We start from the raw sequence: 12121 nt of genomic DNA, 5'->3' as shown, positions 1-12121 counted from the left end.
CGTAGAAATGTTGCGCCTTCCTTTTCTGCCACCATAGTGATACCCCGATCATAGTCATACCAATTCTAAACAATCTCTTGCAGAAAGTAGAAGAGAAGACAATCAGTTCGTTTTATGAAGCCAGTATTAGCCTAATAGCAAAACTAGACAAAGATAGCACAAAGAAAACTGCAGACCAACACTCCTCATGAATACAGATGCAGAAATCCCTAACAAAGTATCAGCAAATAAAATTCAGCAACATATAAAAAGAGTTATATACCGTGGCCAAGGATAGTTTATTCTGGGGATCCAAGGCAGACTCAATATTTAAAAAATCAATCAATATAATCTACCATATCAACAAGCTAAATAAAGAGAAGCCACACAATCTTTTCAATTGATGTAGAAAAAGCATTTGACAAAATTCAACAGTGATTCATCATAAACACTCTCAGAACACTAGGAACAGCCCTGACTGGTGTGGCTCAGGGAGTTGGACGTCATTCTGCAAACCAAAAGGTTGCAGGTTCAATTCCTGGTCAGGTTACATGCCTGCGTTGTGGGTCAGGTTGCTGGCTGGGGGCACACACGAGGCCGCCGATCGCGGTTTCTCTCCCTCTCTTTCTCCCTCCCTGCCCCTCTAACGACAAATAAATAAAATATTTTGAAAATTAAAAAAGCATAAACAAATAGAAATACATCAAACTGAAAAGCTTCTGCACAAAGAAAACATCAACAAAATGGAAAGGGAACCAACTGTATAGGAAAACATACTTGTCAATGACACCTTGGACAGGGTTTGATCTCCAATATATATAATGAACTCAGCCCTGGCTGGTGTGGCTCAGTGGACTGAGTGCTAGCCTGCAGGGCTGCCGGTTTGATTCCCCGTCAGGACACATGCCCCTGGGTTGCGGGCCGGGCCCCAGCTGGGGGTGTGCAAGAGGGAACCAATCGATATATATCTCTTGCACATTGATGTTTCTCTCTTTCTCTTTCTCCCTCCCTTCATCCCTCTTTAAATAAAGTATAAGGAGGGTTACTCTCTAACCTTATCTGAAATAGCGGAAGTAAAAAGCTCAAGAAAAACATGGCAAGGCTTAGGGCCATTAGTGGAGGGAGGGCTTGACTTCCAGGCTAACATAACAGTGCACTCCCACCTCTTGAAGAAATAAGCCACACTTCAGCTACCTTATTCAGGCATGTTTCTAACAAGGCAGAAGGTAAGGAAATGGAGGAAGAGGCTTGTCCTTTATCCTGAATGCGGGACGCTTGTGCGTCCTACCATGAGCAGAAATTACCAGTCCTCACAAACTTGTGGGGTTGGAAGACAGACAGCGAGTATAGTAAAGCATACTGGGTTCAGTCGGGGGCTTGGACGGCATTGTAAAGCACACTGTCTGAAACCCTCTACTGATGCATCTTGGGTCTTTCTGCTTTAGGGGGCCGCACTGGGTAACGTGACTCTGCAGGGGGGTGAGGGAGGAAGTGGCTGACCACCTAGCACTAAAAAAAGAAAGAAGAAAGAACGAAAGAAAGAAAGAAAGAAAGAAAGGAAGAAAAGAAGGACCTGGGGCTATGGTCCCATATAAAGAGCCAGCTAAAATATTCAGGCCTGTCCCACCTCTTCCAAACCTTCCCCTGCCTCCCACCCATGTCCGGCAAGGTAGAATGGGAGAGCACGGGGAGACGGGAGGGCAGAGTCCACAGACACCACGGAATACCGAACTGCACCGATAGCATGTGATCTGCAGATGCTTCTCACCAGTGCAGACTCTTCTCCATGACAGCTGAGGTTCAGTCTGCAGCCAACCCACCTCCCCAGTACACCTTCTACCTTGCTCCTCCAGCACTGCTTGCTCAAGAAACATCCGGCGTGTGAACTCTCGTGCCCAGGCCCTAGAATGGGCTCTCCCGGCCTGGAATACCTCTTCCCACACCATCTGTCTGTCAAAGTCCTATTCACCCCTACGAGGATGAACCACCACGGATCCTCTGAGCTGGAAATAACCGCCATGCCTTCGGTGTTCCTGTAGGCCTCTGGGGATAGCTGTGCAGGTACAGAACTAATCACCCTCTGCATTGTCTCATAATGAGCTCATAGGTATCTCTCCCCCCCACCAGTCTGTAAATGCCAAAGATAGGGCTGACTCTCCCAATCATGCCACTCCCTGGTGTACTGGCAAAGCACCAGGCACAGGCAGATGCGCTTCAGTAATGTGCTGACTGAAGGAGCACCTCAAATGTAATGCCAGTGGCCCGTAGGGTAATTCAGCAAACGCTGCTCAGCACCAGACACGTGACAAGACCTGGGCTCGATAGGTATTTCACATGCTTCAGAAACTCAACACGGAGGGGAAAATACTCAAGCACCTCCACACTCTGTCCAGTCCGGTAGGGGAGCAGGGACGCAGTGTTACGGCAATGCTTCTCTAACCTCCCTGCGCTCGGGTGGAATCCTCACCAGATTGTAGTCCTGTAGGTCGAAGGTGGGTGCCGAGAGTCTGCATTTCTCACAGGCTCGCAGGCGATGCTGATGCTGTGGGTACAATGACAATACTCTAAGTGATGAGGGGCGAAGGTACAACAGAAAAGGGGGAGAGTAACTGCACTGGAAGGGCACAAGAAGACGGTCTTCAGAGAGATGGGGGTTCACCCAACAGAACCCCATGGTGACAGGGCAGGGCAAAAGAAAAAAGCTGGCGCAGGTCTCTGCCTAACAGAACCACACAGGTTGGCAGGGAGACGGGAGTAAAAACTGGTGACCCCAGACAGTGCTGCACCAACACAAGAGCAAAGTGCCCCAGGAGAACAGAGGAAGGAGTGTTTGGCCACTTCTCTCCCCTTGAGGAAAAGAAATATGCGAGAAGTCTTGAGGCATGGGTAGGATTCTGCTGGCAGATGTGGGCGGACACTCCAAGCCAAAGGAATACTAGAGCAAAGGCCCCGAAATCGGAGAACACAGGTCATGAAGAGACAGCCAGCAGGAGGTGGCCGTGGGCAACCAGGGGAGAGCGGCAGAGAGGGGGCCAAGTCTGGAGGACCCTGAACATCAAGAACATATTGGCAGTCCTAGAAAAGTCAACTGGAGTGGCGGTCGGCACCACCAGGACATCCTTAAGCTTCTGCCTCTTACGTCTCACTGACGGCAGTGACGAATTTCTGTGAGCAGCTTAGAATAATCAGAGACTCAGTTAAATCAGCAGCCCTCCCCTTAATCCTACGGACAACCAGGCACCACCTGCCCCTCCTGCACCCCCACTTCTCCCTGGCTCTCCGCAGACATCTTGCTGACTGGGAGTGACAGCCCGTTACGGTATGGACGTGGGGAAAGAAGACAAGCTTTACCCACCATGGGCAGGAGCGCCTTTCAGAACCACCAAGAGCTCAAGAACTCTGCTCTACTTCCTGCTCCCCTGACAAGTTCTCAGCCTCTGTTTTTCCCTGGGGTGCAGAAGAATAGAAGTTCCCTTAAGAACAAGCCAAAATTGCTCTGCCTGTTAGCACCATCTCTTCCGAATGGGAGAAGCAGGGGAAGGTGCAGGTGAAATCCTGTGCTCTTCATGAACTATGGAAAATGCATCCTACTTGTCTTAGGCACACCTTGCCTTGACCTACCCATAACTAAATAAAGGAATGATTACTGTCTACCTTCAATCATGTGTTCACTCTTTCAGCAAGTGTTTACCGAGTCATACCGTACCATGCCAGGAACTATGCTGCGTTTGGGGGGCTCCCTCTCCAACCCCAGAGGTCCTTTCACTTTTCTCCTAGGTCACTCTATTCTGAGTACACCAGCAGCTTGCTGTGTCCCCAAAATACTAAATATGCTCCTGCCTCAGGGCTCCAGAATGCTCTTCCTTCAGTATGAGCATGGACCACGCCCTCACTTCACTCTGATTTACTCACAGAAGTTGGCTCTGGTCCCTCCAACAAAAAGGCATTCTCAGGCCCCTTACTGTTCTCCGTGGCACTTACCACCACTGGGCACTTCATATCAATTTATTTTTATTGTCTGCCGACCGCCCCCACTAGAACGTAAGCTCATGCTACTCGGAGGGGCCTTGCTTCCTCTGCTCACCTCTGTGCCCCCACACTTAGAACAGTGCTTGGCACTGACGTAGCTGCTGAGCGCACCGCATGAGAATGAAACGGGAAGCCACTCAGAGCCGGGCAACATAATCAGAGCTGAGAGGGAAGGAAAACAATCCATTAGCTGCACAGGGATCATTCATTCCCAGAAGGGAAGGAAATCTCGCAGCATGTTACTAAAGTTTAAAAAACCAAACCCAACCCAACCCTGGCGTGGGTGGAAGGTGAAGATGTCTAAATTAGGACCCGGGTTTACTGAGCACCTATTATGCAAACACCTCAGTAAAAATTCAGTCACAGCCCCTGCTCTCCTGGAGTTACAATACTGTACATGATTCTGTAATTACTATTGTGATAAATGCCACAAAATACACAGAAAGGAGAGAGGACAAGCCAAGGCCAAGTCCGGAATTTCAGTCTTACATAACTAGAAGGATGGTGTGCCATCCACACACCAAGGGAACAAAAGGAAAAGAAGTTTCATCTTAGACATAATGAGTATAAGGATCAATGGGACAGATGGAACTGTAGCTCTAGTATTCAGGAGCAAAATAAGGTAGAAATACAGATCTGACAGGCGTTTGTAATTTGTAGACTATGCCAACAAGCCTTTACTTGGAAGACATGTGAGCACAGGTTATTTGCTGACCTTTAGGACAGTCTGTCAAGGTTATATGACGTTTAGATTTTACAAATTGACACAGGAAAAATAAGCTTACGACTTGTGTGCATCACTTAAATATTCATCTCCTATAAGTCAACTCCTTTTATGGGACCATTTGAAGTGCAGCTACTGGGCTGAGCTAATAAAACCTGGCTCTTCACGGCTGGGGCGGCACACTACAGAAGCTAAAGAATGGGAAAGACTGCTCACTGGTACCAAGTGCTTCTGATCAGAGGGTTTGGATAAAGAAACAGGTCCTGTTTTCAGTGTCCCCACAGTCACAAGGCACTACAAGTGATCTCACTTGCCGCCTGGTGACAACTCTTCTTGAGCGTATTAGCTCTCTCTCTTTTTAACTGTGGTAAAAGATACAGGACACAAAACTCGCCATTTTAACCACACCTAAGGTACAGTTCGGTGTCACTAAGTACACTCGCACTGTTGTGCACGGGTGCCACCACCCACCTCCAGGACTTTTCCATCTCCCCGACTGAAACTCTGTCCCCATCAAACACTAATTTCTCCACCCCCAATCCCCCCAACCCCTGAGCAATAACCAGGCTACTTTCTCTCTAAATATTTAACTACTCTAGTTACTTCTCTCAAGTGGAATCATACAATAGTTGTCATTTGTAACTGGCTTATTTCACTTAGCATAATGTCTTTCAGGTTCTTCCACGTTGTAGCATGTGTCAGAATTTCCTTCCTCTTTAAAGCTGAATAATATTCCACTGTGCGTGTGGAACAAAACGCACCACATTTTGCGTACCCACTCAGCCGTCGATGCGTGCTTGGGTCGCTTCCCCCTTTGGCTGTTGTGAGTAATGCTGCTCCGAACACGGCTGGACAAATGTCTGTGCCTGGGCTTATTTTTTGAAAGCATTTCTGTATTCTGATCAGATATGCAGCACTCTCTGCACAGACATATTGGGCCATATTGTTTGTTTTGTTTTTTATTTATTTAATTTTATTTTTAAAGACTTTATTTTTACAGAGGGAAAGGAGAGAGAAAGTGAGGGAGCGAAACATCGATGTGTGAGAGATACATTGACCAATTGCCTCTCCACACCCCTAGCCAGGGACCTGGCCCACAACCCAGGCATGTTCCGTGACTGGGAATTGAACCAGTGACCCTTTGGTTCACGTGCTGTCGCTCAATCCACTGAGCCACACCAGCCAGGACTGTTTGACCTTTCAATTCATAAGACAAAGCCTAACCCACTGAGCCACACCAGTCATGGATTAGGCCATATCTGAATTGATCTACTTTGCCTGACAAAAGCCCAAACTCTGGCCCTTAGCTTCATGGCCCCGAACATAGCTGGTCAGATCCACCGGAACACAGGAGCCATCATGGCCTCCTGCAGCCTGCTGTTCTCCAACAGCTAAGCATCCTCAGCTTCAACTGAGGAAGGCGGCATGGCATCTTTACTTAATGCTTTGGGAATAGTCTGCTTCAAGCTCCAGAAGAGCTACAAGATTTTAAAGATCAGATGAATCTTTTAACAGTAACTTTTCCTCCATCAGTTATTCAGTTATCAACCAGGACAGTCCCATGATCCCCTGCAGTGAGCTGGAAAAACAAAAAATTCTTCGCTTCTGGTTCATCTGTACTCTTGTTTTAACAAGAGATGTTTCCAATTTCTAGATACTGTGTTGAAACTGAAGAAGTATGTGCTGGGACAATAATGCAAGCGTTACCTACTCCAAAGGCCTTAAACTTTGCAAAGGCCAAGCCAGTATATAACAGGGGCCAGCAACTACAACCAGTGGATCTGGCCCATGGCTGTTCTATACATAAAGTTTCACCTGAACACAGCCATCCCCATTTGCTTATGTATTACGTACAGCTGCTTTGGTGCTACAACACCAGAGTTGAGTAATTGCAACTGAAACTGTATGAGCAACAAATCCTAAAATATTTACTATCTGGCTCTTCACAGAAAATGCTTGCCAGCTCCTGGGTCACACATATTGGTTCATTCTCCCCAGCTAGACACAAGTGGTGATGAGATCAGCTGTTTGGGTAGAAAAGGCCTTACTAAACTAACCGTCGGGGAGGCTGGCTGGTACCATACAAAGGACTGGCAACACTCAACAAATCAAAAGTAAGAAAGTAGATGCCATGCCTGTATTTTAGGAGGGGCTCAGAACACACCTTTAGAAAAACAACATGGTCTCATTTTCCATCAACCAGCCTACAAGATGAACCAGGAGTGGACAAGGGGAAAACAATAGAGTCTTGTACAAAATAATAGAGGAACCGCCTGCGTGCAATGAGAAGCATCTCCAGACACAGGCTTCTTAAGTTACCCAGCCAGCCAAGCTCCAGAGTCTCAGGGTAAACCCCATGAAGGCTGCTTTTTTGGTAACTGATTTTCTAAGATCCCTCCAACTTTCTTTCCCCAGCCACGTGTCAGGCAGCATCGAGCTCTCTCGTCCATCTAATCGATGTCCAAATTCAACAGCATTACCCACAACATAACCTGAAGAAGAAAGAGGGCAGAACTGATTTCTTGATGAATATGAATTCATATCACAGGTGTACGTCCTCTCAAAAAGCAGGTTCTTCCTCTCAGTTCTAACTGCTCACTAAGAGGTTAGGCTGAAAATGAACACCACGATCTGAAAAAAAAGTCAGCAGAAAACCCAGGGAATGAACGATATTCAGAAGCACAAGTTTTCCCACACGGTGTCATTTCAAAACCAAAAGAATCAAGAATTCACATGTCCGGATGACTCGCAGGAAAAGCCTGCAGCCTGCATCTTTCTTCTCCCCTGAGATGAGAGCGGGGTTGCACCTGGACAGACACATCACTGCCCTCCGTGCTCAAGCATGACACTGCAGTCGGTGCTCGTTCCCCGCTCTGCTTCATGCCATCAGCAGGCCGTGAGTAATCCCACGGGGGACGCACAAGTACCACTTCCACAAACAAACAGCTGTGTTGGCGCTCAGATAAAAGAGCGTTCTGTCGGGGGCAATCCTTTAATATCCCATGCCTCAGGGTTTCTTCCTCTGCAGAATGAATGGCTTCGATACAGGACCTCCATGGCTCCTTTTAATGTTTATACTCTAGCTCTCTGTAATTATACCTGGGTAGCTCGCATGACATAAAAACGGCATGCACCAACAAGTCCTACTTCCCTTTGTGAGATCCCTCTCCACCTACTCTTTCATCACAAATCAGTGTGACAAACTAGACAAGATTCCAGGAACAAACGTGTGACTCTGGAAGCCAGTATCAGTGAACACTGTGTACCTGGATTTAGTGGGTCAAAAGGCGGTATTCTCAAATGTTTTTTAAAATTGATTTGAGAAGCAGAGAGAGAGAGAGAGAGAGAGAGAGAGAGACCGATCTGCTGCTCCACTCATCCACATACCCCTTGGTTTCCTCCTGTATGTGCCCTGATCGGAGATCGAACTGCAGTCCCAGCACGTCAGGATGATGCTCTGGCCAACTGAGCTGCTACCTGGCCAGAGCCACAAGGCAATATTCTAACACTGTGCCTTTCACCCATGGAAAAGACATTTCCTCCTGGGGGTTAAATTCTCAGATCTGGGTTCAAAATTTTAGCAGGGGCCTTGGGAAAACGCTGGGAAGACCGACAGCGGAAGATCTTTGAGGAGCTACTTATTAGTGGTTGCAAAACAAAGTGTGTGTGTGTGTGTAGGCGGCTCCTCTCTTAAGCTTATGGGTCAGCAAATAGTATGCAGGTTTGGTGACCCCATTTTGCTCTCACAAATAAAGAAAAAGAAAGAAGTGAGTGAGGTGAGGGGAGAATAGAAAGAATGACTTTGGTGGGTCTAGACCTCGTGAATAAGAAGTTGTGGAGAACACTCACTGACTCTAGGGAGTCTGTCCACCTCGCTCTTCCCAGATGCACCAGACAGACGTGGCCTGGGCCCTGGGCTCCCAGTGGCCCACAGGAGAGGAGAGGAACCTGACTGCTGGGAGGAGAGGACGAGAGCCTCCGTGGATGCCAGCCCAAGCCTGTGCTATAGGTTGCCAGGAAGCTTTGCACTACTACCCTAACCTTAAAGATAAAATGACTTGCCAGGGAAAAGGACCATGGCCTTTTTCTGATAGAGTATGACTGAGTTGGAGTCATAACTCAAGATCCAAAGATGGGCCTCAGGGGAACTATTCTCAAGACTGAACGTAAAATTTTGCACATACATAAGTATGTGTATTTTTCTGGGTTATCGCTTTCATTTTTCAAAGAGGTTCAAGGCACCATATATATAGGATGTGACTCTTAAAAAATCTAGTATATTACTCCTTTTTATTATGCCTCTACTTAATTGCCCAACAGACACCCAAGGAATTGAAATTTCAAATATTTCCAAAAAGAAAATTAAGCAAGGTTCAAGAGTTGGCAGTGAAGTTTGAGAATGTGGCATGCCTGCTAATGCTGACTTTCACACTCTCCTTAACGCGCTGGAGGACAAAAAAATGACAATGTTAAGACTGATTACAGCCCTGTCTGGTGTGGCTTAATGGGTTGAGAGCCAGACTGTGAACCAAAGGTTTGCTGGTTCGATTCCCAGCCAAGGTTATATGCCTGGGTTGTGGACTAGGTCACCCCTGGCGGGCGTGCGAGAGGAAGCTAATTTGTTTCTTTCCCTATTACTCCCTCCCTTCCCTTCTCTCTAAAAAATACATCAATAAAATCTTAATTAAAAAATCAAGAATATTTTTTTAAAAGAATGATTACAAATTACCTGAAGTTGGTTTTACTCACATGGTGGCAGCTGAAATCAGTTCAGTCACTGTCAGCAACGGACATTACAATGGGAGAGCGTGAAAGAGCACCTGGCCCAGAGTATGGAGACCAGGAGTCTAGTCTCTAGTCCCAGCTCTGCCTACTTTTACTCTGTGACATCGGACAAGTCCCTTCTCCTTCTGCGCGTGGGTCCTCATCTGTAAAATGCAGGCCACTGACACCCGGGCATGGTTTGCAAACTCGCTTAAGGCCGGGAAATTACGTTTAGATAAAAATCACCTAGAGTTCATCAGAAGTTAAAACACATTCAAAATGGCAGGCTGAACATACACATTTATCTCCACTCATCTGGAAACCCCGTAAGTTATTATTCTTAAATATCTACACTTACTGAGCATTTACACACAACTGTTTTATTAACTGTATTGACTAATGGAAACCTTAACACTATTGTCAGGTAGGAAATGATCTCCATCTTATAGATGAGGGAACTGAATCACCAGCGTCTGAGGAACTTGCCCAAGTTCTCACAGCTAGTAAGTGGCAGAGCAGGATTTGAACCGACGCAGTCAGGCTTGAGCCTGTGCTATGCGTACAGCCTCTCAGACTGACAATCAAGGAGTAGCAAAGCTCCCAAAGAAAAAGAAGCTAAAAGAGAGATAGATTAGAAATGTCACTAAATTTCGGAAGATGCAAAGCAGACAGATGAGTAGCAACTGACTTAGGTGGAGAATACTGAGTGCTGCAGACGGCCAGCCACGGCAGACCCCATCCCAAACTCAACTGCTGGAGACGCACAGGTCTCCTCTCCAGGGGTGAGCATTAAGGCAGGCTGAAACAGGCAGGACTGGTCCCCATCCCAGGCAAGTGACGGCCCCATCACTGTCCCAGCAGAAAACTGGAGTTTATTTTCTGAACAGGCTAAATTACAGCCTCTGGACTCGGGTGACCAGGGCACCACTGAGGACAAGGAGGTGGCACCACTCAGGGGGAATAAGCGTATGTCTGCATGCAGAGGCGAGAGCTCCCAGTTCTCTCCCACCATAAGGCTCCTAGAATAACAGCCAGGCTGATTCCACCTCATCGGAAGCCTGAAGAAGCTCCATGGATTCTGCATACATCTCACTGAAAAGGACAGGTCCATCACCCTGCGGCTGATGCTCAGAATGTGGCCTCAGACCAGGAGTACCAGCACTGAAGAATTTGTCAGAAATGCCAGTTCTTGAGCCCATGCCAGACCTACTGAATAACAAGTTCAGAAGTGAGGCCCAACAACTAGTGACCAAGGCCACCAGGACACTCTAATATCCACTAAAGTTTGAGAACCACTGCCCTACAGGGTGGCCCACCTGTCAACAAACCATCCCGCCTCCAAAAGCTTCCAACCGGCTTATTTGGAAGACAGTCTGGAATCACCAGAAGTTTCAGAAAAGATGCTATCCTGAAAGAGAGAGACCAAAACAGATTTCACAGAGCAGCTCTAGTGAACGGGAGGGAAGTGAGGCAGAGCCTGGTTTGCGTGGCAGCTCCTTGGCCCCCGCCTTCCCACTGCCACTGAGCTCCACCTCAGGCTCTTCGGAAGAGTTAGAAAAACAGTGAAGCACATGCTTCCTATGGTCCAGCCCAGCTCTCGCCTGTGCCTCTATACTGGTCTTTATGCCCCAGATCCTTGAAACTAATACAGCGATTTAAATTGACACCCTTGGTGGAAACTACCTCTGATAATTTCCTTACTTGGAAGTAACTCTTGCCTCTTTGAATGAACAAAAAGCTTTTTTATGCTAAAGGATCGCTATATTCTGTATTTGCATTAGATGAGAGGCAAACCGCACTGCTTTAACTCTATCATGCCTTTTTTGCTTCTCTGTATCTTATAGGCTCTCCCTGACTCACCCTTTCTGGCTAAATCTTAATCCAAAAAACCTTCCCCTATTACTGCTTTTCACTACTCTCCAACTCACCCCAAGCGTGACTGCCATAACCAGATCATTCCTCTGCTTACAAATTCCTAGTAGCCTCGCCATCAAAAATCTCATTTCTATTTCCTTCTTCTGCCTCCTTTAGTCCAGCTCATTCTTCCCAAACCCCATGGTTCCCACCCACTAAAGATCCTTTCCCGTCTCAGGCTACCTCGCTCCTCTACTGGAAAATGAAATCTCCTTCAGGAGGGGTTTATGAAACCAAGGGCCCTTATGACTTTGATCAAATAATTTAATTTTAAATCCTAGCTCTAGAAATCATGTTCTCTCTCTCTCTCTTTCCCCCAATAACCAGAAGACAGTAGCCCCATCCTAACCAACAGCCACAAGGTCAGACCTCTGGCAGGCTAAAGATAGCATCAGGAGCTAAGTCAAGGTTCTGTTCCTGAGCCCCAAGGTGGAATGACCCCCTGGCTGCTTTCTCAAGAACCCAGACAGAGGGACATGGGAACAGATCTCAGGGCTGTCCTCAAGACCTGAAGAAACGATGCATTACCCTTATGTCACCTCTGACCAATCAGCTCCCAGCACGACACCAACCCCTAACCCCTGACCCATGGTGCCTTTGAGTTTGCCGTATATAGTCTGTAACCTACACGCCATGAACGAGTCCACGCCTTTGAGCATTAGCTTTCCGTTCTCCTGGATGGTGCCATCCATCAATAAAATAGCCAATATG

General features: G+C 47.1%; 1 protein-coding gene across 4 annotated transcripts in view; it reads right to left on the bottom strand.

Moving 5' to 3' along the window:
* KLHL18 (kelch like family member 18) overlaps positions 1–12121 on the bottom strand; it is a 45733-nt gene that overhangs the window by 32040 nt on the left and 1572 nt on the right. Inside the window, exon 2 of one of the 4 annotated variants that reach the window (XM_053929399.1) lies at positions 10813–10904. The exons of the other annotated variants lie outside the window; for them this stretch is intronic. The gene's annotated coding sequence lies outside the window, so the exon portion shown is untranslated. The remainder of the gene's footprint in view (positions 1–10812; positions 10905–12121) is intronic. 4 annotated transcript variants of the gene reach the window in all.

This window comes from Desmodus rotundus, chromosome 8 (assembly GCF_022682495.2).
Source record: "Desmodus rotundus isolate HL8 chromosome 8, HLdesRot8A.1, whole genome shotgun sequence".
In the NCBI taxonomy this organism is placed as follows: domain Eukaryota; kingdom Metazoa; phylum Chordata; class Mammalia; order Chiroptera; family Phyllostomidae; genus Desmodus; species Desmodus rotundus.
The sequence above is the reverse complement of the archived record's forward strand: the minus strand, read 5'-3'. Positions and strand labels throughout refer to the sequence as shown.